Genomic DNA, 25788 nt, shown 5'->3' with positions numbered 1-25788 from the left:
AGTGGCTAATATGAACCCAGGAATTTAGAACTTGTAACTTCAAAGCAGCATGTCCAACCAACAATACCTGGTGTGGGCTTTTTCACCAGGGTGCTAAACAGTTCTTTCCTTTAAAAATTCAGTAGAATATGTAGTCATCTGCTACTATACAGTTATCATCCTCTGAAGTTTCTTGAAATACTGTTGAGAGAAACTTTCTGTAAGTCTTTAATTATTTAACTGTGAAACAAAATGCAAATGTGATAGCATTTCTCTTTATTTTTTAAAACTATTTATTTATAACTTTAAATCAAATATAAAATCAAATATGTTTTGCAAGGAAAAGAAGGCAGTATACATGCATTATACAAAACATGATAAAGAGGTAATTGAAAAAAAGAAAATAAATTCCCCGAAGTATAATGCCAATATTAGACCCCAATATAAAGAGGGAGCAGAAAAAGCCATGGGGAATGGCTAGCTACATGGTAAATTACCAACATTAAGCATACAAGCTTCAAAGCAGATCAATACTCAATCAAGACAATTCCATTTTGGCAGAGGGAGGGGAAGTCACAATACCACATTTGGCATCTAACAATTTTCTTATCTGTAAAGGATCAAAGAAAAGAAATCATACAGAATCTAATGTTACTATACATGTACAAGGAAAACAAATGAGACAAGTGGCTCCTAAAGAAAGAACTTCAGGTTTCATGGTCAAATACTTCTTTCTATGCACCTGTGTTACTCTGGATAAGTCTGGAAACATCCAGATTTTCTTGACCTTTGAACAAGACATCTTTATTACGAAAATAAAGATGAAAAATGATATTTTGCTCTTGCATGAAAACAAAGGTCACCAACAAAGTAACCCGACCAACAACATTTTCCTCTTCAAAATTCTCCAGGAAATCAGTCAAGTTAGCAGGGACATCTGTCAAGACATTATCCACAGATTCTTAGAAACAGGCAGAATAAAAGATCTTCTCAACAGGAGGTAGTTCATTCTCTGGGATAGACAGAACTTCTTTCATATAAGAAACAAAAAGCTCAGCGGATGACTTCAAAGGACTCTGAGGAAAATTAAGTATTCTCAGATTCAAAGATCTGAGAGAATTCTCAATATGTTTGATTCTATGTGAGGTAGACATTAGATCTTTAATTATATTAACCTGCACATCTTGGATCTTAGTTAGAGATGTCTCTCCTTCAGAATCCTTCTTTTCCACTGAACTTAAATGAAGTTCATGAGATTGAAAATTATTATGCAAGTCTGTTGTTAAAGAAACTAAAAATGGGAAGGACTTGTTGATGGACATCATAACAGTCCAAAGACTGTCCAAAGTTATTACTGCAGCTGTCACCAGAGAAGCAGAGTCAAGAAAACCTGAAGGGAGCCAAAGAAGGCATTGTAGGTTCCTTAGAGCATTCTTCAGGTAATTCAGCCAGTGTGGTTAAGTGAGAAACCACTCCATCTGCTCTAACCAACGTTCCTGAAGGCTCTGGCATCTTCTTCACCAAGCTCTGCCACCTAGTCTGCCTCGGCTTGGCAGAATGAGGAGATCCAGGAGGTGAGAAAGAGCTCTCCAAAAGTCCAAAATCCCCAAGAGAGGTGTCTACAGAAGCGAAGATATTTGCCAGCAAATGTGGGATGGAATGGCGGTTGGGACTAAGAGAAACTTCTGCTGCTGACAGGCTAGCATCCCCAAGTCAAGCCAAGCCAGTTTCGACTGCCAGTACAAAGGTTTGAGTGTGTTCCGGCAACATGGTCTGATGAAGGGAAGCCGCCATTTCCACAGGTTTACCCTTCTTTCTGGCTCCTTTTTGTTTCTTCATCAAACAAGAGAGTTTTAGGCAATATGCAATGATAAAAAAGGGAGAAACTGTTGGAGCTGCACGGAAATGCATCTGCTAAGGAGCAGGTGTCTTGGTTCCCCCAATGTGATACCATTTCATCATGCACAAAAAAACATGAGTATGTGATTAGAGGATGGATCATATTTGCTATGGGACACCATAACAGCAGTTCATGAGGAGTAAGGTCGTGTTTTCTATTAGGTGTATTCCTTAAGGCCATTAGAGCAATTGGGAGAGCATCAGTCATTATAAAGATGTTTCAGCCAAACTTTTAGCTATTTTATTCTTTAGGTGACCATTTGCATGACCTATCAATACTGAGACTTGGGGTCTATATGGACAATGGTATTGTAGACTATTTCCCAATGCTCTACCTACGTTCTGAATAATCTCACCAGTAAAATGATCACCTTTGACACATTCTAAATACTCTAGAACCCTAAACCTAGATATCAATTTTTTCATCTTTGCTACTGTTCCTGTATCTGCCTTTGCTACTGGATATGCTTCTAACCACACCATGAACATTCAAATAATAGTTAGTATGTACTTCAAAGTCATCATCCTAGTTGGCATTTCAATAAAGCCCATTCATAACTTCCAAAAATGGTCCCAGGGTCTAGATAAATGTGCATATGTTATACAGAGCCCCCTACCAACAATATATACAGCAAAAATATAACATCTTGTACGTATCTGAGAAACAATTTATTTTACATTTTGCTTGGTGGTCCGCCAATGCCCCTCTATCTCATGCAAGTTTGTGCTTAAAGAAGAATGATTCCTAACATGTAAGCTCTAGCTAAAATGGGAGGGAATGATTGGGGGAGTTCTGCACACCCATTGGGGCCTATAAAAAGTCCAGAAATCTGTTGATCATAGTCTTGGCATCTCCAGTTCCCATGTTCTTCAAATGCTTCTTTCTGTATTTCTATTAGCTTGTGTTCTTCATGTATCACTGAAGAGGAAGTAGACGTCTTAATTGCCTGCAAAGGAAGCATAAAATGAATAGGGGTCAGGGCCGTAATCATGGCAGCAGCATCCAGTCATGCATTGCCTGGAGATTCCACAGAGCCATCAGAAGTGTGAGCAGCACATTTAATAACTGATACCTGTGGTGGGAGAACAATAGTATCCATTAAACACATTCTGCAAGTTTAATTGGAATACCTGCATATGTTAGAAATCCACTGGATTTCCATTTGTTGCCAAAGTCATAAACCACCCCAAAAGCATATCTAGAGTCTATATAGATATTCACAGTTTTTTCTTTTGCCAATACACAAGCCCTGGTGAGCACAGAATTCTGCTACCTGTGCTGTCCTAACTCTAGGAATAACTGCTGTTTCTACTGTCTGATAAAAAAAAGTACATACTGCCTAAGCTGCAACTAATATTCCCATTCCTGGATGTTGGAGGCAGGAGCTATGTACAAAATGTTCCAGATCAGTATCCTGCAAAAGAATCTTCTCTAAATCTACATGAGGCGTAATCTATATGACTGTAACTAATAATCATGTGGGTCACCATCCTCGGGGTTCAAGAACAAGGAAGCAGGGTTCAGAGGACTAGATCTATGAAAAAAAAATGTTACCAAATAGTAGTATAAGTTCATATTTCATGATCCTTTCTAATGAAAAAATCTGTGTTTGCATCTGTGTCATGAGAGCATAAACAGCATGTGGCCCATGCAAATGAAGTTGGTTAAACAGGACAAATGACTTTGTTCTGTCTACTAATAATGCAGCTGCTACCACAGCCTGCAAGCATGCTGGAGTTGCAAGTGTTACTGAATTTAACCTTTGGAACACATTGGCTACCAGATGCTGCTTCCCACTATGTTTCTGAGTCAAAACTCCTGAAGCGACTCTCATCCTCATGACAATAAATGAAAAAGAGAGACTATAATGTGGGATTCCTAATGCATGTGCAGAGATTAAAGAAGACTTTAATGTTGCAAGAGAATCTTCTGCTGCATCAGATAAGGTTTTTTTTTAAATTTTTTATTTATGAATTTTTCAAATTAAACACAAGAATTCTTGTATTAGAAAAGGAATGAGAAATGTGCCATGTCAAATACATTAATTAGTGTCATATTAATATAAGGAAAATAAAAAATGATTGTTTCCACACATTTTTCAAAATATTTATAGGAAAAAGGGGGAAACCAAGCAAAAAATAAAGAGTGATTAAATGCTGAAATGAGAAAAAGGACATAAAGAAGCATACCAAAACATCATCATTTCCAAATTGCCATACCATCTTAAGGAGCTTCTTGGACATGTGACTCCAAGAACAATCAAAATATAAATAATTAACGTTAAGATATTTCACATAACATTTCCATGCATATCTCAATGTAAACTATGCACCTGACAAAACTTCAGATTGCATGGAAAATTTTCTCCTGCGATCTTGGTTTATTCTAGTTATATCAGGAAATATCCCTATCTTCTGACCACAGAATGGCAATGACCTGTTACGAAAGAAAAATTTAAGAGCAGTATTTCTATCATTCAGAAAGGCAAATGAAACCAATAAAGTTCCCCTTTTAGATATCAGGGCATTTTGTGATGATTCAAGAAAATCCATTAAGTTCAAAGAGGAATCTTGTTCTTGGTCTCCACAAGTACCAATAACCTGCTGTGGCAGATAATACCCTATAGTGATAACAGGCATTGCCTCCTTGCAAATCTTGATAACTTGTGAAATATAGTTCTTGAAGAGTTCCAGTGGTGAAATCAATTTAGTAACTGAAAATTAAGAACTCTCAAATTCGAACTTCTCATGGCATTCTCAATGTTCTCTAATTTATTAGAGTAAATTAAATTAGAGTGAAACAAGCCATTTTGTGTCTGAACATCTGCAGACACATGACTTGAAAACTTCGGGGCAGATTTTCAAAGGGTTATGCGCATAACATACATGCATAATCCCCAAAAAAGCTGCCCCTGCACGCGCCGAGCCTATCTTGCATAGGCTCAGTGGCGCACAAAAGTCCTGGGATTCTTATGCCCTGGGGCTTCAAAAAAGGGGTGTTCCAGGGGTGGGGCCGTGGGCATTCTGGGGGCAGGGCCGAGGCCTCCGGAACAGCCACCGTGCCGGGGGATGGCGCACCGGCAGCTCGCCGGCGTGCGCACGTTATGCCTGCCATAGGCAGGCGTAACGCGCCGAAACAAGGTAGGGGGGATTTAGGTAGTGCTGAGGGCTGGGCTAGATAGGGGAAGGGAGGGGAAGGTGGGGGGGAATCGCAAAAAAAGTTCCCTCCAAGGCCGCTCCGATTTCGGAGCGGCCTTGGAGGGAACAGGGAAAGCCCTCAGGGCTCCCCTTGGGCTCGGCGCATGCAAGGTGCACAAGTGTGCACCACCTTGCATGCACCGACCCCGGATTTTATAACATGTTATAAAATCCGGGGTCGTAGATTTGTTCGCGCTGGGTTGCACGAACAAATCTATGCCCATGCGTATTTTTTAAGACCTGGCCCTTCAATTTTACCCTCTTGAAAGACCAGTTTATCAGTAGCTAGCACACACTGGTTGGTGTTCAAAGAAATTTTGGTTAAAGAGGAAATAGAAGCTTCTAAAGAAACTAAGGCATTCCAAACAGCGTCCAGTGTAATAACTGTGGGTTTAATTAAATTTACCTTTGGAGCCAGACAAATCCTGGAATCCATGTCACTTTTGCTCGAGAGAACATTGTTAACAGCCAAGTCCCCTCCAAATACCGATGATAAAGTCTGCATCGAGGGAATATTAGATGCAGTTCCCTGAACAGGGATGGAAAAGACACCTCCATTTAACCCCTCCTCAAAACTGAGATCTGCAGCTGCCACTGTAGCAGAGCCCCCAGGCACCGGAGTCACCCAATCTACTGCGGGGCTTACTGGTTTCGGCTGACTTCCACAGATGTCTTACTGAAGGGAGGAGATGGCATGGTAGGTGCACCGGGACTCAGAGATGTTTCTTCGGACCACGGCATCGGTGTTCGCTCCACATTGGCATCCACAAGGGCCATAACCAACGTTGTAGCAGATGTCGGGGCAAAGCAGCCCTCAATCCGAGGCTGAAGTGAGCCTATCGAGGGAGAAACCTGGACAGACTCCCTCAGTTTGGCTTTCCTCTTAGTATGTGGCATTTTAGGGGAAAAAAAAGGGAACTAGGAAACAGAGAACTTCAGCTCAGCTTCTCAATGGGGCCAATGCAATGCAGTGCACTCAGCCGAGCGCACTGTATAGCCGCAGTCAGATGCATGTTAAATAGGCGCTAATCCACCCCCTAATACAATAGGGGGATTATCGCCTATTTAACGTGCGTCCGACGTGGAGTGAATGAGATAGCGCTCATCACATGCAAATGCATGTGAATAAGGCTATTACTCATTCATACCAAATGCAAAAAATTAAGGGCCAGATCTTAAAATCTACGCCCGATTTTATAACATGTGCCCGCTGCCACACACATGTTATAAAATCTGGGCTCAGAGCGTGCAAGGGGGTGCACACATGTGCACCTTGCGCATGCCGAGCCCGAGGGGAGCCCCGATGGCTTTTCCCATTCCCTCCAAGGCCGCTCCGAAATCGGAGAGGACTCGGAGGAAAATTTTTTCGGTCACCCCTCCCCCACCTTCCCCTCCCTTCCCCTATCTAACCCACCCCCCAGCCCTAACTAAATTGTCCCCCCTACCTTTATTTCAAAAGTTATACCTGCCCGAGGCAGGCGTAATTTGCGCGTGCCGACTTGCCATCCCCCAGCACAGGCTGCTGTGCTGGGGTATTCAGCCCTGCCCTGGGACCGCCCCTGAACCACCATCATGCCCCCGGACCCGCCCCCTTCCTGCCCCTTTTTTGAAGCCCTGGGACATACGTGCATCCCGGGGCTTGCGCGCGCTGCAGAGCCTATGCAAAATAGGCTCGGTGCGCACAGGTGCAGATTTTCTCAGGTTACATGCGTATGTTACACATGAAGCCTTTGAAAATCTGCCCCTAAATGTGCATCTCAGATGCACATTTAGGGGCACATCTCAGATGCACATTTATCACTCAGCTATTAATGCCTGGCTGAAGCAGGCGTTAATAGCTGAGCGCATTGAAAAAAGTACAGAAAAGCAGAAAAAAATGCTTTTCTGTACTTTTTTAAAAGTTAAAATAAAATTTAAAAAAAAACCTCTGCCGGCCGCTTTGAAAACCGATGCCGATATCCTCCATGCCAGTTTTCATAACCGGCTGGCTACATTATGAAAACCGATGCTGAGTTTATCGGTGTCGGTGTTCATAACGGCAGACCACTGGTAACCACGGGGTTGCGTTAGCAAGGAGGTGCTAAGGTCACGCACGTGACCCTATTGCCTCCTTGATAGCATGACCCCCTAATTTGTTTATTGCATGGCGCCCCCCTTGCGGTTGTCATGCACGCATTAAGAAACCGGGCACTGAAAAGTCAGCGCCCACTTTCCGCATTTAATATTGCATCGGCCCCAATATGTGGCCATGTTGGTCAGCCCACTCCAGACAAGTTTATTTTGTCAGCTGGACTGCCTCCATTTTTGACTATGGAGTAAACGGTCTTAACCACCTTTGAAAATTTTTTGTGTGTGGAAGTTTTTCATCTTTTAGAACCTGAACGGAATTAAATCCTTAGTCTTTCAGATCTGATGAGTGATCTTGAGTTAACCAGATGTGATACCTAGGGTGGGGCTCGATTTAAATCATGAGGACATTTATTACAGATAAATTAAGACACACGTGAAATATAAACACAATAAATAGCACAAATTAGTAAATGAAATTATGTAAGTAAATGTTACTGTATATATATCAAATAAATCTGAAATTATATAAATAAAAAGAATAGCACACCAGCAGAAAAAAATACCACTACTGAAAGAAATCACAGAAAAGCAGTAAACCATACATTTTCTAATAATATTCATTATATAAAATGCTGTAGAGTGGACCGACCAGATGTCTCAAGACATTGCAGTCTGAATCTGTTCAGACTGAGGGAGAGGAGTTCAAAACCGATGAGACTGTTGGCCCAATTCTGTGATCTGCACCTGCCATCACTCTCATTCCTCCTTGCTTCTAGGAGTCCGTGCAAGGGGTTGTCTGGTTATGGGTTTGTGCGCATGCTGCTGAGTTGATGAACCTAGGAGAGACAAAAGATTGTTGGTGATGCTGCAGCAGCAACCTCAGCCGATGGAAGGGTGCTGAGGGGATGGCCTGAACAGAAACATCCTTCTAGCTCTATGAGCTAGTGCAGGGGTCGGGAACCCATGGCTCACGAGCCAGATATGGCTCTTTTGAGGGCTGCATCTGGCTCGCGGACAAGTGTCGCCACACTTTCCGGTCCCCCGCTGACCCAGCTGCTCCCCGGTCCTCCTCCGCCCGGGCTTAAAATGCTGTCAGCCCGGGCGGAACGCGGCAGGACAGCTGGAGTCAGCGGCACAGGTGTGCTCTCTTCTTCCCTCTCCCCCCCCGCGGCCCGGAAGAGGAAGTGGAGAGTATCGGGTGCGTGTGCGGCAAGAAGAGGCCACGCTAGTGCGCTCGGCATTGGCCCGAAGAAAAGAAGACTGCAGCGCGGCTCGGAGGAAAATGAAGAGCTTCAACCGCGGCCGATGGGACTCCGCCTCCGCGAGGGCTGAAAATGAAGGAGGTTAGCGTTGGGAGGAGGCTGCTGCTGCCACGAGTTCCCGGGGTGGGGGAGAGAGAGAGTGAATGAGCGAGCAAACACACATGCTTGCTCGCTCATTCACTCTCTCTCTCCCCCACCCCCACCCCGGGAACTCGCGGCAGCAGCAGCCTCCTCCCAACGCTAACCTCCTTCATTTTCAGCCCTCGCGGAGGCAAAGTCCCATCGGCCGCGGTTGAAGCTCTTCATTTTCCTCCGAGCCGCGCTGCAGTCTTCTTTTCTTCGGGCCGATGCCGAGCGCACTAGCGTGGCCTCTTCTTGCCGCACGCGCACCCGATACTCTCCACTTCCTCTTCCGGGCTGCGGGGGGGGGGCCCTGTGTGTGTGTGTGTGAGATTGCATGTATGTGAATGATTGAGAGCCTGTATATGTGAAAGAGAGTATGTCTGTGACTGAGAGCCTGCCTGTGAGAGAGAGCATGAATGTAAGTTTACCATTGGGAACCTGTATGTGTAAGTTTGTGATTGAAAACCTGTTTGTGTGAAAGAGTATGTGTGTATGATTGAGATCCTTTGTGTGTGAGAGAAATCGTGTATGTATGATTAAGAGCCTGTGTGTATAAGTAAGAGAGAGATCATGTGTGTCTGTGTGTGATTGAGAGCTGGTTTAGGTGATGGAGCATGTGAGTATGTGATTGAGAGCCTGTGTTTAAATGAGAGAGAGAGATCATGTGTGTCTGTGTGTGATTGAGAGCTGGTTTAGGTGATGGAGCATGTGAGTATGTGATTGAGAGCCTGTGTGTAAATGAGAGAAAGAGAGGACATGTTTGTAAGCATGTGAATGAGAGTCTGTGTGTGAGAGAAAAAGACAGCATGTATTTATGTGATTGAAAGCCTGTGTGTGTGTGTAAGCGTGAAAAGATAGACAGCATGTGTGTAAATGTGTAATTAAGAGCCTATATAAGTGAGAGAGAAAAAACATGTGTATATGTGAGTACTGAGAGCATGTGTGTATAGGTGTGTCATTGAGAGCCAGTGTGAGAGAGAGCGCTGGTATGTGACTGAGAGAGAAGAAAGTTCCAAGCAAACCACCCCACCTCCTGCTAATTCAGAACAATCTCAGGACACCTGGATATCAAACGTTCCCAGGTATGCAGAGCAAAAAATTTTTGTATCCTTATTATTTTTCATTACTGGGTCTTTGTGTCTGCTATTTTGAAATATTTTATTGGTATCTGGAAATGTTTTATATGAGTTTTTAATTATTGGATATTCCACTCATCAGCTGTTTCAAAATATGTTCTTTTTGTTAGTACAGTTTTACTGCTGATGATTTTATATTTCTTGATTTGTTTTATAAGGATAGGTGATGTTTCTTTTTTCCTTTGTTACACTGCATACAGAGACTCTGGCTTGTTGCAGTTTCCAATTCAGTTTTTTCTGCATGCTTCTTGTTATGCGTTTTGGTCTCTTTATTCTATGTTAGGTGAGGGACAGCACGTGATTCAGGTGAGGTTTTCTGCTGGCGTGTAGTTTCTGTGTAGGACTCTATAGCAGCCTGACTTGGTCCATTTTCCTAATAGGAGATGTATTGGTGTCTTAAGGCCTGGTGTAATATTTTCAGAGACTTATTGTACTTTAAAAGTGTGATCTTACATAAAATGCACACATTTACTTGTATTTAGTTTTAAACATATTGTATGGCTCTCATGGAATTACATTTTAAAATATGTGGCATTTATGGCTCTCTCAGCCAAAAAGGTTCCTGACCCCTGAGCTAGTGAGAGCTCCCTGTGCTGACCAAGAGTACTGCGTGGGATGGGGGACTCATTAATGAATGGAAAATGAGGGAAATACACTGTATACAAATGCATTTATACATAAATAAAAAAATGGAACTTAAGTTTAAATATGCCACCAAAAATAACGTTTATTAATATAAATATTAAAGAAAGCAGCAAAAATGATTTTCAAAAGTACAATACATATTTCTCATTTGAAATCAGGGCAGCAACAGCAAGGATAGCAGGGAGAGCAGGGAACTCTATAACTTAATAATTAGAAGGTAGCAGCAAAACTAATCTTGAGTCTGGAAAGAGACCTGTTTCTCTTTTTAAGACTGCCTTTGCTTTATTAACAGAACATCTTACTGGCTATGATGATTGATGGTTAGAGACAGCCAGTCAGTATTCAGCTCAGTTTTTCACTCTGAGACAAAATGACTATTGAAGCCGCCCTGCACATACTATTGGGCTTTCTATAGATAATTGGGCTTTCTATAGATAATTATGAGGATGGGTTGTCAGTTATGTGGCAACAACATGATTATGCAATTTCTTCTACAGTCAGAGACTCATAGGGTCCTTGAAACTGATCAATGGGTTTAAAAATGTACAAACTCTGAGCAGCAAAATATAGCTAGATGACTATATTTAACCATTCAAATTCTGGGCAGTCAGTGGGAAGAATTATGTTGGGGAAAAGTTCTTAATTAGTTAGTACTTATTTTCAGTGTTAATTATCTACATTAGTCAGTTATCCTTGTGCAAGGGTAGCGGCTTAAATCTAGATGGTTATGCTTATGTAACAGATCCCAGCTCTGATTCCACTCCCCCCCCCCCCCCCCATATCCCATCTAATAAACTTTCTACCACCTTTACGTCCCAGCCATTAGAGAGGTCCTCTCCCACATGGCTTATGACCACACCCCCAATCCAGTTGCCACAATAATTAAAGATGTCCGGCCAATGATTCCTCTCCTGTCTCCTTTGGAATTCCCTGATCACTGAAACATTCCTTTCTGCAGAGTATCTTAACCGATCAGTGTGTTATCAGTTCGCCCTACCTTTTCAGAATGCCCTTGGAGTTATGGTTCACTGGTGCTGAAATCCCCAGGCTTGCTGACTAAAGCTGCTTGCTGATCTCAGTTTTATGTGTCTGAAATATTGGTCTACTGTTACACAGTTAGGTTCACGAGGACCTACATCGGATTCTGTGTGGATGTTTTATGCTATATTGAGGAGATTTCACATTGTTGAAAATAGTTGCTCCCATTAAAATCAGTTAAGGAACTTGAAGATTGGAAGGTGGTCAATGTAACCTCAGTCTTTAACAAAAATGTCCAGGGGTGATCCAAGAAACCACAGATTGGTGAGCCTGACATCAGTGCTGGGAAAAATGGTTGAAACTAATATAAAGAACAAAATTGCTGTACATTTACATAGTCATGGTTTAATGAAGAGATTCCCAACCCTGTCCTGGGTTGCATGTTATAGAGGCAGGTCATGCACATTTTATCTCTTGCATATTCATTGTGGATATCCTGAAAACCTGACTGGCTGGGGGGGGGGGGGGGGGGACAGGACAGGGTTGGGAACCACTGGTTTAATGAGAAAAAACAACACAGATTCAAGAGATATCTTGCCTCACCAATCCTCTTCATTTTTTTGAAGGAATGAATAAATATGTGGATAAAGGTGAGCCAATTGATATAGTGTATCTGGATTTTCAGAAAGCAGTTGACAAAGTAAATCATGAGAGATTCTTTAAAAAAGTAAAAAGTCATGGGATAAGAGGTAACGGTCTATTGTGAATTGAGAACTGGTTAAAAGATAAAAAACAGAATAGGGTTAAATGGTCAATTTTCTCAAAGGAGAAAAATGAATAATGGAGTTCCCCAGAAATCTGTACTGATATCACTGTTTTTTTTTTACAAATTTATAAATGACCTAGAGAGAGGAACAATGAGTGAAGAGATTAGATTGGCTGATGATACAAAATTATTCAAAGTTGTTAAATCACAAGAGGATTCTGAGAAATTGCAAGAGGATCTTGCGAAACTGGGTATCCAAATGGCAATTGAAGTGAATTTTAAGTGCCCGGCGTGCACCAAAATCAAAAGATGTGTACTCAAGAAGCACAGGCATGTGCTCAGCAGATTTTAAAAGCCACTTACAGCATGTGGATCTCCAATGCATGAATATCTCACTCAGATTCAAAAAGGGGCATGGTATGGGTGTGGTTTGAGTGGGGCATGGACATTCTAGGGCAGGGCCAAGAGATGTGCATGCAAATACCTACGTGTCTGAGCATATGCCCAAATCCAGTGCCACATACAGTAACTACTTTTGCTATAGAAGAGGTGTAAGTTAAAAGAAAAAAAGCAGCCATCCCTAAGGGTTTTAAAGAGTCTGGGGTAACTGGGTGGAGTACAGGCTATTAATCCAAGGGGTTTGGAAAACCTAGCTCTATACTGGTCAAACTGGTGGACACTGGTTAGGGCGTGGTCATGTGCCAGTTGTAAAATTCCCCCACTTGCACGGCTCATACTCATTGTGGGCAGCTATGTGCACCCAGTTGCTAAATAGGGTGCACCCATAAGATTCTACATTCGGAGTCACCACCCAAGAAAACGATCTAGTTACATCATGGATAATATGTTGAAATCCTCTGCTCAGTGTGTGGCTGTGGCCAAGAAAGAAAATAGAATGTTAAGAATTCATAGGAAAGGAACATAGAATAAAACAGAGGGTGTCATAATGCCTCTGAATTTCTCCATGGTGAGAATGCACATTAAGTATTGGGGTAGATTTTAAAAGGTGCGCGCGGGTGTACATGTGCGCGTGTTACCCGGCGTGCACACATGAATGCCTGATTTGCGCAGGCGCGCACATGTTATAAAATCAGGGGGCGGCGCGCACAAGGGGGTGCACAATTGTGCACCTTACACGCAGCGAGCGGCGCTGCCTTCCCCTGTTCCCACCCCCCCTAGCCTGACCATCCCACCCTTTCCCTAACCTTCCCCCCCCTTGCCCTACTCTATCCCCCCTCCCCCTGATCTTTGTCTTACACGGAGGCAGGCGCAAGTTGTGTGTGCTGGCAGCCTGCCGGCACACGATCCTCCAACATAGCGGCAATGGCCGCTGTATCAGAGGCCTCTGGCGGCTTCTCTGGGAGACCCTCCTGACCCCCCCCCCAAGACTTGCCAAAAGTCGCTGGTGGTCCAGCGGGGGTCCGGGAGCGACCTCCTGCCGTCAGCTGCCAGTATTCAAAATGGCACTGATAGCCTTTGTCCTCACTATGTCACAGGGGCCGACCAATGGCACCGGTAGTCCCTGTGACATTGTAAGGGCATAGGCTATCCACGCCATTTTGAATACTGGCAGCCGACGGCCCGAGTGCAGGCGGTCGCTCTCGGACCACCGCTGGACCACCAGGGACTTTTGGCAAGTCTTGTGGGGGTCAGGAGGGTCCCCCAGAGAAGCCGCCATCCATCCCGGAGCCTTCCCTGCAGCCTTCTGCCCCTCCTGCAGTCTTCAGCAGCAGGGACGCCGCTCTCCAAGATCCTGCCCCTTCTTCCTAAGGGGCAAAGCCGCGCCTCCTCTCCTCTCTTAAACGTACAGCCAGGCTGTGGTGCACCTCTGATGTCATCTAGGGAGGCTTCTCTTCAGCCCTAGAAAAAGGGCCTGGCTTCATTCTCTCATTGCCTTTGTAAGGAGTTAGTCCTCCTTGGGACTCCTCGTCTTCTTCTTCTCAAGGCACTCTGTTCCATGTGGGATCCCATGTCTCCATCTTGGTCTCTCGTCATGTCCTGAGTTTTCATCCCGTCTTGTTGGTTCCAGTGTCCAGATGTTTCCTGTTGTCTTCACATCCAGATACCTCTTCCTTCGGCAGCGCAAGCATCCGTGTCCTTCATCTGCACCTTCAAGCCTCAGGTTCCAGCCTCGGTTCTTGTCTGTCTCCAAGCCGCTGCTACGAGTTCTGCTCTCCGAGCCTTGGATCCTGTGGTCCTGCCTGAATCCTGATCCTGACCAGATCTTTGGAGTTCCTTGCTCCTGCCTTGCTCCATGCCTGAGATCCTGCCTGAACCCGCTCTGTTCCTGCGTGGCCGTGCCTGCCTTCATTGGCCGGGTAGAGCTCAGCTCGGTGCAGGCCTCTTCAGAATCTTTGCCATGTTTGGATTTGCTTCACCTGGAGTCTGCCTTACCAACAGCGTGGTCCGCAACAAGCCTGAGTGGCTGTGTAGGGCGCGTGGTGAGACAACGCTGATTGAATGTTCTCTGCCATCTTGAACTCTAGTTTCCTGAGTCGATGTCCGAGTTGGAAGTCTGCCTTGTCGGTACATGGTCCGTGACCTGCCTTCACTGGATGTGTAGGGCGTGTGGCATGGCAGTACTTCTTCCGTAGCCTTCTCCATGCTTCACTTTTCACATCCTACAACCTTGTCTGAGTCTTCGTCTGCAACCTTGTCTGAGTCTTCGTCTGCAACCTCGTCTGAGTCCTCGTTATCCCAGCCCTCAGCCACTGTCCATCCTTTTGCATGTGCTGTTTCCTGTATGCTAGGTCCAAAAGGGCTGTCGAGTGGATGGAGGGCTACTCCAGAGACCACATTGCGTTGTGCGTCTCTTCCATGCACTAAGGTTCGGCAGCGGCTAGGGCCCTGCATCTCCAGCCTGTTTGCCCATGCTTGGGCACTCCTCGCCTGCCGTGGCGCTATCTGGAGCTCCTCTCTGGTCACGTCATGGTCCAAGGGTACACTCACCTCCAGCGTCCCGCAATGGGGAGTGCCCCCTAGAGCTTCCTCCTACCGTGATTGCAACAACTGTGACTTCAGTCCAATGGAAATCCATTGCAATGAATTCCTGGACTATGGTTAAAATCAAAGCAATAAATATTTGAGATTTAAGTGTGCATTCTTTGCTTCATATTCTGTATAGACCTCTATGCCCTTTTTAATATGTGCAGAAATAAAGGTTAACAAAAAATGTATTAAGTAAAATAAAAAACTATCGCTTTATATATTTTTTGACTAGCTTTGGAAAACTAATACTCACTTCTTCTAATCAGAATTCAAATGTGCAAAAGATGACATTACCAGGAAATATAAAGTAGCGTGGCTGCCATGAATGAATCATAAAAGATATTCCAATCACAGAGTCAAGTAGAAGAAAGGGTGGCAAAGTGACAAAGGTTGACAAGCAGTATAATTTTATCAAACCCTCTCATCTTTATATTTTCTGAAATTGTCATCTTTTGCACTTTTGACGTGAAGAGGAGAGTATTGTTAGAGTTGTTAACCCTTGTGCGGTGGTACAGTTGACACAGCTGGACGGGTAAGCCCATTGAGCCCACACCAGTCGCTGGCTGATGTACACCAGCTGGGACCGGCTAGAGCTTTACCTATACTAACCGTCATTCCCGCAGGTTCAGCCCTTATTTTGGTCAGCTGGCAGGTCTTAGGAGGGTCCACGGGGTAGTGGCAAGAGAGAAAGTCCATGAGAGAAGTCTGGAGCAGGCAGAAGACAGTGAAATCCAGTAGATGAACCAAGGTTGGGGCAGGCAGCAGACAGTGAAATCCAGTAGATGAATGAAGGTCGAGGCAGGAAGCAGACAAGCGTGGGTCAGGTCCAAAGTAAGGGTCATTTCTAGGGGGGCAAACTGAGAAATCAGTGAACAAACTGAGGTCAAACCAGGAAGTCAAGCCAAGGGAGACAGAGTGAGACAGAGTGAGACAAGGCACAACGGAGAAGGCAAGGAGCTGGCAAGATAGACAGACCAGATAACAGGACCATGAGCACAGAGAATACAGGCAGAAAAAGCAAGGAAAAGCAAAATGCAGTGAGGAGCAGATCACTCAGGAGACCTGTTGCAGAGGCAAGGAACATGGGGGTCAAGCAGGTTTAAATAGACAGAGAAGTATGAAGCCATCTAACAGCAGCTGCAGTGGTTTCACGCCTAGGGATATACAAAAAGCACCCACTTGGACACTTGTTCACCGTAGGCACATGTCATTGGGTCCCTGCTGTGGACACATTTATGTGCATGTAATGGGGGCATTCTGCCGGGTGGAGGGACAAGGACGCTGGTGAGTCAGGGAAGGCAACTGGGGTCCATGGACACAGAAAGGTAATAGCTCTCAAAAGCTAGTCAACACATTAATTGAGTCCAATGAAAATGTATTAATATCTATTTATCTATATATAAACATATATATATGTGTGTGTGTGTATATATAATAGTCTAAGGATGGACATTCAGGAGAAACAAAATAGAAAATCTCATCTCATTTCATATTTCATTTCAGACTATTTTCAAAACAGAACGAGTGAATGAAATTTTGTTGGAATCTAGTTTTATTTTGAACACCTACTTTTAATAACAAAAGTCACCAGTCAGTCCCAAGCCTAGGCACAAAGTTGGGGCCTCTCCTAGGGAGTAGGCCATGACCCAAAGCAGTAGGTTCTCGTCTACGCATGAGAATGACACCAGGTACCTCAGCCTAGGCCAAGATCAAAAGCCCTGGCCTTGCCAAGGCATAGTCAGTAACCCAAAGAAGGGGGCGTGGCCTATACCTGAGTGTGACCCTGGAATCTTGGCCACAGCCCTAGCCTGATGCTGGGGCCTAAGATGAGACCCATGCAAAGGCCCAGGCCTGCGAAATTACTCAATATTCCTCCCATATAATACCAAATCTGACATCGAGGTCTAATCCAGTCCACTCTGGGGCCTTGGTCTGAACCCAGACCCATCCTCAATGCCTGGGCCTCAACCTATTTGAGGGGTCCTGACCTAGGCCTAATACCCAGATGCTGGCTACTGATGCTGGAGTCCTCAGCCCAGATCCTAAGTCAAGGTCCGGACTCAGGCCTGATATGGGGGCCCGACATGGAGCTCCTCTTTGTCTTCTTTATTTGGCTCTTTTTTGCCAATTGGTACCTTCCACTGATGAAGTTGTGCCAAAGTTAACTTTGGCACAGCCTCCCCAGCTGATGATTTCAGTTGGCAAGGAAGAGACAAAGAAAGAAGATGATGAAGGGGGGGGGGGGGGTCTCCAAGACCTGAGCTCCAGGCCAGGTCATTGCATTGAGCCTGGGTTTGGGCACTGGCCTAGGCCTAGACCCAGGGGTCAGATCTGGGTCTGGGTTGAGACCCCGGTTGCATGACCCAGCCTCCAGGCCAGGCCTGACTTTGGGTCTAGGCCCTGGCCACATTTGAGTTCAAGGTATTGGGTCAATGTCTCCAAGCCTTGGCTCCAGAGCAGGCGTTAATTCTTAAAGAGCCCCTAAAATTAACAGAAAAGCAGGCCAGGCCCGACTTTGGACCTAGGTACCGGCCGCATTTGAGTTCAAGGTGTTGGGTCCATGTCTCCAAGTCTTGGCCCCAGAGCTTGCGTTAATTCTTGAGGAGCCGCTAAAAACAGAAACATAGAAAATACTGCTTTTCTGTAGTTCCTCCAACTTAATATCATGGCAATATTAAGTCAGAGGAACTGAAAAATGAGAAAGAGAAAAAAAAATGTCACCAGCGGTCTGGTTAGGAAAACAGATGCTCAATTAACGAGCATCCATTTTCATAACCTTTGGCTGTGCACAGGTTAGGAAAATGGACGCTCATAAAATTTCCTAATCTGCACTGTCAGCCACCTCTCCTGGGCACCCAATACCGAGGAGACGTTAGGGACGCACAGTTTCCTCCATTGTCTCCTTTTTACCGCAGCAGCCCATTTAAATATTAAATCAGGCATCCGGAAGAGGTGGATCGGCATGAGTCAGGAGAGCAGGTGCTCAATCATGAGTGCACATTTTATGTGCACCAATATTGCATTGGCCTGTATATGTCCAGAATTTGTGTTTTTAAGAATAATTTCTACCATTTTGCTAGGTATTGACTTTATGTTCACAGGTATATAATTTCCCAACCCTTTTTAAAAATTGGCATTAGATTGGACACCCTCCAGTCTTCTGAAACGAAGGCTATTTTAAATGATAGGTAACAGATTACTAGTAAAAGTTTGTAATTTCATGTTCACGTTTATTTTAAAACTCTGGAGTGAATACCATCTAGTTCTTGTGATTTTTCACTATATAGTTTGCCACTTAGATCAATTATATCTTCTATATTCCAATAAAATTGTTTAGTAGCTCAGAATAATCACCATCAACATTTCGGGTGTGGCCCAAAAAGCATTACATTTTTTCTGCTGTTTCCTTATCCTCCTTGAGCACCCTTTTTACCCCTTGTTTATCTAATGGCCCAAGTGACTCCCCCAGACTTTTTGTTTCAAATGTACTTGGCCTGTTTTACTACTGTTCTACCTCTAACTTATCATCATTCAAGTTCTTATCTATTTTTCTTATTTAGGTCTGCTTTCCATTTTTTTGAAAGAAGCTCTTTTGTCTTTAACTGCATTCTTTACCTCATCGTTAAACCATGATAGTAGTGGTTGCATCTTCCTTTGATCTTTTTTAATGCATGGAATATATTTGGGCTTCTAAAGGTATTTTTAAACAATGTCTACACTTCATGCAAACTTTAAACTTTAGCACCTGCTCATTTTTTTTTCTAATTTCCTCATTCTATCATAGTCTCCTTTTGTAAAGTTATATGGTTTTGCTATCATTTTAATGTTCTTCCAGTGATTATATTACATTTGATGTCATTGTGATTACTATTGTTAAGCAGCCATACCACGGTAACCCCTTGCACCAGGTGCTGCATTTCACTGAGAACTAGATCTAAGGTAATTCCCCCCTTCTTGTCAGTTCTAGAACCAGTTACTCCATGAAGAAGCAGTCATTTATGACATCTAGAAAATTTAACTCTTTAGTGGGTTCTGACGAGATATTAATCCAATCAGTACAGGGATAAATGAAATCTCCCATCATTATTATTGTGCTGCCAATTTTATTTGCTTTTCTGCTAGCATTTCAGTCTGTTTCTTCATCTTGGCCAGGGGGACAGCAGTATACTCCCATTGCAATACTATTACCCATCACACCTGGAATTTCTATCCATAATGATTCTGCAGAGCATTTTGATTCCTCATATAAGGGGGGGGGGGGGGAGGAGAGGGCTGTCTGGCAATCTACCCAAGAGACTTAGGAAGCCAGATGTTTGGGCAACAACATCACTAGTATTATTAGATATAGACTGTGATGAAGTAATTAAACTAGCAGTTAGTCTGTCTGGCAGCCTGCAAGTACAGTAATAACTAGAAGATCTAGTGAATATACAGGTGCTCACAAAATCAGGTTGGTCTGACCAGGGACCTAGGAGGCTAGATGTTTGGGTTACATCCACTCTAATATTAATAGCTATTTAGATTCTTAGAAAACATATAGGTAGACATGGGAAGGGAGGGGTGTTGGAGTCGAATTAAGTGGGAGATCATATATGATCACCTGCTTGAGATAGTAGAATACAAATAAGAATGAGGATAAAGCTGTTCTGGATATGAAGAAATATTTTAGAAATGGTCATGCGTTATTACTGGCAGCTAGGCTTTTTTTCTGATGCTACTTTGCCCTGGCACAATTTTTTTCCCCTCTGTATTAGGCCTGGGAAATATCAGAAGGCAGGGACTAAATTAGGGAGCAGAGTAGCAACACATGTACATATTTTGTTGTAATTATACATTTTCCTGAATCTGAGAAAAACACCAGTTGGGGAGGAAGAGGAGAAAGAGAGAAAAGCACCAGTGAGGAATGGGGAGAGGGAGAGAGATAAATCATCAGTGATGCCTCCCTCTCTCTCAACCCCTCCTCCCACATACTTCCAAAACCAATGGGGCTTCTTGCATACCATAATAGTGGCAGGTAAGTGCACTGGTCTCTTAGTGCTCCTGCTGAAAGAAGGGCATATGGGAAAGAGGTAAGATCATGCTGTCTGGTGCCTGCAGCCAGATGCAGGAGGCAGAGCTAGCATGGGGGTGCAGGGCACTGGACGGTTGTACCAATTTACCTCTGCCTAAGGTTGGCCCTGCATCTGAGCACAACACCTTTGTTTCTACATAAACAAAAAAACTCACTCACAATATCCTTAATAGTTTGGACAGGAAAAACTGGGCAGACTGCATGGGCTAGTTGATCTTTTTCTGTCATGTTACTATATTATTATGTTGTCCTTGTAGCCAGGGCAGAATCATTTTAAACAGAGGCAGGCAGTTTTGTACAGCAGAAGAGGTCCTCAGAAAGCTGTGTGGCTTGAGCTGGGTACAGCCATGCGGCATCAGGACAGCCTTTCTTGGAAAAATGACAGAGACCCAAAGACTTATAGGAAGTAAACATAGCTCACACCATAGTGGGCATGGCTGGTAGGGATGTCTAGGGGGAAAAATTCATTTTTGTTATCGGCTCATTTTGGGAGTTTTATTCCCATTAATTTCGGTTCATGGATTGTTTGATTCATTTCATTTGTGAGAAAAAACAAATTAAACAATAAAAAACCCCACAAAAACAGACAAAAATACAAAATGAGGCCACACAGAAAAATGCCAGGGACAGGATCCCTTTGGCCCCCACTTACCTGGTCTGGTGGGGATCCACTGGCAAGAGCTAGGCCCAGACTGAAGCCTCAACCTTGCGTAAGCTGAGAGAGTGGTAGGTTGCCGTGACCACTGCTTACTCAAGGCTGACGCCTTGACCAGACCCAGGCCCAATGCTGGGAACTGGCCCAAAGGCCGGGTCTCAATGTTGGGGCCTCAGCACAGACACAGGCCTGACACTACGACCTGAACTGGAGGTCAGGTCCCAATTCATGGACAGTCTGGGCAGGAGCCTGGACCCAGACCCAATACCACAATCTGAACCAGAGGCTGGGTCTAGATGGCTGGGCCTCAGCCTAGGCCTGAGTCCAGACACAGGATCAATGTCATGATCTGACCTGGAGGCCAGGTCCCAATGCCTGAGTCCAGGCCTGATGCTGCAATCCAGCCCAGAGACTGGGTTCCGACCTTTGGGCCTGGCCTGGAGTCTGGTTCCCAATGCCTGGGCCTCAGCCTAGGGTCAGGTTCAGGTCTGGAGCCCAGGCCTTCTGATCTTCCCACATCATCCTCTTCTTTCTTCTGATGCCATGCGCTGGGGTTGTACTGGAGTTAATTAACTCTGGCACATTTACCCCAATGGGTGGTGCCATGATAACATATGGCACATTGTATGGCAACTGAACGGCAAAATGGTGTCATCCACTGGGGTAAATGCCTATGCTTAAGGAAGACAAAATTGTGCCCTTAGGTAAATGTATATACTGTTACTTCTGGAATAATAAGATCCAACAATTATGCATCCTCATGTACGCTGTACTATTGGACAGATAAATAACTTGCATAGAGAGACACAAGTGTACTTAAACACACAGAAAGAAAATATAAAAGGCACGTAGTAGCACTAGAGGACATTTCCACTGCTACTTACCTTTATATACTCTGCTGTGGATTGAATTTTTAATTAAATGCATTTCATTGTAGAGTTTTATTTCTTTCTGTAAGAACAGCTTTGGGAAATAAAATGTTTTTAAATCTCTATCCTAATGCATAGTCTATATGACACATCACAGCATGCATTCATGCAATCATGCATGACTCATTGTAAAAATGATGAGCACAATTTAGAAAATAGAACAGTTGTATTTATTTAAAATATATATTAAAAATGAATTTCAGATAATAAGCAAGTAGAATTATTCTAACAAAGAAGTAGGTAGTCAGCCCTGATAAATCTCAACAAGTTTATGACAAGAATGTGTTTTTTATAGAGTGTTCCTAAAAGAAAATATGTATTCCTACTTTTCAATTTCAAAATTAGTTCAGCAAAAACCTCCTGAAATTTTCAAACATTTAATATGCATAATTCATTGTCAAATTGTAAATTTAATTTATTAAAACATTTATAGAAATTTGTAAGAGTACTCATTTTCTCCTACTGAGTGCTTATAAAATTGTTTGCAAATAAATTATTAAAGGTAAAATAGTTTTTTCTTCAACCTCTAATAATGCCCAAGTTTCTTGAAGAGTGAAATTATTTTTACAGGAATGAATTATTTGCAAGGAAACTGATAAAAAAAACAACTTGATATGCCAAATTTAATTATGAAAAACATAACAGTTGATATGTATATAAACTGTTGCAAGACTATCTATAAGTGTTATAATTAGTGAGGTTTGGGTGGACCCTTGGACACTGTGATAGCTGACCACGCCCACAGGGGGGGGGGGAGTCCCATGAGGGGCCACAGGTCAGGCTCAGCTCTGGACACACAAAAACAGATATTTCTTTATTTAGACAGTTTGGAAAGCCACCAGAGGTGGCAGTAGTGAGTAGAAGATGTAGCCCGGCTGGACTAGTATTCCCCAGGGCGCTAGAACAGCGGTTCCTCTGGTAGCAGTGCTGTAGTGGAGGAGCAAGTACCAGATCCCTGGGAGCAGAGAGACTTGTTGGCAAAGTATTCACACAGCGGTTCCACGTAGGAGATGGCACTGGTGCTGGAATGGAGGCAGGACCTCAAGGAGCGAGTACCTGGTTCCAGGGAGACAGCTCTGAGGAGGAGAAGATAGTAGTACTCACTGATGGTATCTTAGCGAATTCTTCCAAGTAGAAGAAGAGATAGGTGCAGGCAGCGGGTCAGGGAACATGGGTCCTCAAGGAGCGAGTACCGGTTACCTGATAGTGACCTGAAAGAAGCAAAAGAGGCCCCCAAGGCGAGGGTACCCCGTTAGTAGAAAGAATCCAATGAAAATTGGAAAGGCAGAGTAGCTGGGTACGGAGAGCGAATCCCATCCGTAAGATTCCCCTTGCTAACTCAACGACTAGCAATAAACTGTGGGCTTAAATATCTGGACAGCGTGATGTCATCACAGGGGGAAGCCCCTGAATGAGGAAATAAGAATGAGGGCCGCACAGCGTGCATGCCCTAAGATACCTGTAGAACATGGTGGGAGGCAGCGCCCAAGCCGGTCCGGGGATGCCGGAGAGGACGGCAGGTGGACGCCGTGGCAGCCAGGCACCCTTGAAGAGCAAGAGGAGCCGCAAACAAGGAAAGGTAGGTGGAGTAAAGCCATCAGGAAGCGATGGTCTCCTCTGCAGGTACCAGGTTTTGGTTTCCAAGAATACAAGAGATGAAACTGATGGAGCATCTCTTTGTCAAGGATATTAGCCAGAGGCTCCCAAGAATTTTCTTCGGGGTCAAAACCTTCCCATGAAAGAAGGTATTCCCAAGTCTTGCCTCGTCTTCAGACATCAAGGACGGCTTCGACCTTGTATTCTAGGTCATCTTCTGCATTGATGGGAGATGGTTCCTGAGAATTGGAAGAAATCTCACTGAGAATGAGTGGTTTCAACAGTGAAACATGGAAAGCGTTGTGGATGTTTAATCCAGGTGGTAGCTTCAGACTGTAAGTATGTTGCCAAGATGTCAGAGGATTGGAAATCGTCCAACGTAGCGAGGAGCAAATCGAGTGGAGGGTAACTTCAGTCTAAGGTGCTTAGTGGATAGCAGGACTTTGTCACCAGGTTGAAAGACAGGCGCTTCCAATGGTGAGCATCATAAAACCTTTCGGCTCGATCACTCGCTTTGAGTAGCATTTTTTTTGTCTGAGTTCATAATTGATGGATATCATCATCAGTGGATTGAGCTGCTGGGGATGTCACTGAGAGCTTCAGTGGAAGTTGTGATGATGGTGAACATCCATATACCACATCCAAAGGTGTTGATCCAGTTGATGATTCTGGATGAGAATTAATGGCGAATTCAGCCCATGGTAACAGTTCATTCCAGTTATTCTGACGGCAACTCACATAGGCCCAAATGAACTGTTTCAGGGTCCTATTCATCCGTTTTGTTTGGCCATTTGATTGAGAATGATAGGCTGATGTATAATCTAGAGAGATGATAAAAAGCTTGCATAAAGCCTTTCTGAATCTTGCCGTGAACTGTGATCCTCGATCCGAGACTATGTGCTTCGGTAGGCCGTGAATGTGAAAGATGTGGGTTATGAAGAGCTTCACAAGCTCCAAGGCTGAAGGTAAGCCAGGCAGCACCACAAAATGGATCATCTTGCTGAAACGGTCGACTGTGACCCAAATGGTATTCATGCCTCCAGAGAGGGGAAGATCAACTACAAAGTCAGTAGTGATATGCATCCAGGGATGTTCCAGAGCTGGAAGCGGTTGCAGCAATCCCCACGGTTGGCCAGAAGTAGGTTTGTGCTTGGAACAGTTGGCACAAGATGCTACGTAGGAGGGTATATCTTCCTTGATGGTTGGCCACCAATAATACTTCTGTAGCTTCAGCAGGGTACAGCATTGACCAGGATGGCCAGCCAGCTTGGAATCGTGAGCCCAATAGAGCACTTTCTTCCTGAGGTGTTTAGGCACGATGGTTTTACCAGCAGGCAAAGTATGAGTAGCCAAGATGACTTTCTTCAGGTTGATAATATGCTGAGGTTCTTCTGGAACATCCTCCGAGAGAAAGGAGGTGACAGGGCATCAGCTCTGGTATTCTTGTCTCCAGGGTGATATTTGAGCACAAAGTCAAAACGGTTAAAAAATAAGGACCATCTGGCTTGTCTATGGTTAAGACGTTGCGCATGGCGGAGATACTCTAGATTCTTATGGTCCATAAACATGATAATTTGATGTTGAGCACCTTTGAGCCAAGGCCGCCATTCCTCGAATGCCAACTTAATAGCCAGGAGCTCTTTATCTCCGATCCCGTAGTTCTTCTCTTCAGAGAGAAACATCGTGAGAAGAAAGAGCAGGGATGTAAGTATTTGGAGTCTTTGGTTTGGCTCAATTCAGCCCCCACGCTGACATCAGAAGCATCTACCTGCACGATGAATGGCTTGTTGGGGTCTGGATGGCACAGGCATGGTTTGGTGGAAAAGGCAGTCTTTAAATCCTCAAATGCGGAAATGGCCTCCACAGACCATTTAGAAGCATTGGCCCCTTTCCGAGTCATTGCAGTTAAGGGCACAGTTAAAGAAGAATAATTCTTTATAAAGCTTCTATAGTAATTAGAGATGTGAATCGGAACCGGAATCGGTTCCGATTCCGATTCACATTGTTAATTTTTTCTAGTGAGGCTCGATTGCGTTTTTGTTTATTGGCTGCGCCCGAGCCAATAAACAAAAAACCCACCCGACCCTTTAAAACTGACCCCTTAGCTTCCCCCACCCTCCCGAACCCCCCCAAAACTTTTTACAAATACCTGGTGATCTAGGGGAAGTCCCGGGAGCGATCTCCTGGTCTCGTGCCGTCGGCTGCGCTAATAAAAATGGCGCCAATGGCCCTTTGCCCTTACCATGTGACAGGGTATCCATGCCATTGGCTGGCCCCTGTCACATGGTAGGAGCACTGGATGGTCGGCGCCATTTTTAAAGATGGCATGCATGGGCTTGTCTAGCTTCAAGACTTGAGCTTCTTTCAGGAACTCAAGATACTTATGGTCCGTGAAAATGTTAAATTTATGTTGCACCCCTTCCAACCAGGTGTGCCACTCTTGGAGCACCAACTTGACGGTGATAAATTCCTGGTCACCTACTGTGTAGTGCT

The 25788-nt window shown here is 44.2% G+C and overlaps 1 long non-coding RNA gene across 1 annotated transcript in view; it reads right to left on the bottom strand.

Moving 5' to 3' along the window:
* Positions 1 to 267: 267 nt before the first annotated feature.
* The window catches only part of LOC115100022, a 73514-nt gene continuing 47993 nt past the window's right edge, over positions 268 to 25788 (bottom strand). Inside the window, exons 4-5 of the long non-coding RNA XR_003858947.1 lie at positions 7796 to 7982; positions 268 to 2825 (exon numbers count right to left, since the gene is read on the bottom strand). This is a non-coding gene — a long non-coding RNA (uncharacterized LOC115100022). The remainder of the gene's footprint in view (positions 2826 to 7795; positions 7983 to 25788) is intronic.

Source organism: Rhinatrema bivittatum, chromosome 1 (assembly GCF_901001135.1).
Source record: "Rhinatrema bivittatum chromosome 1, aRhiBiv1.1, whole genome shotgun sequence".
In the NCBI taxonomy this organism is placed as follows: domain Eukaryota; kingdom Metazoa; phylum Chordata; class Amphibia; order Gymnophiona; family Rhinatrematidae; genus Rhinatrema; species Rhinatrema bivittatum.
The sequence above is the reverse complement of the archived record's forward strand: the minus strand, read 5'-3'. Positions and strand labels throughout refer to the sequence as shown.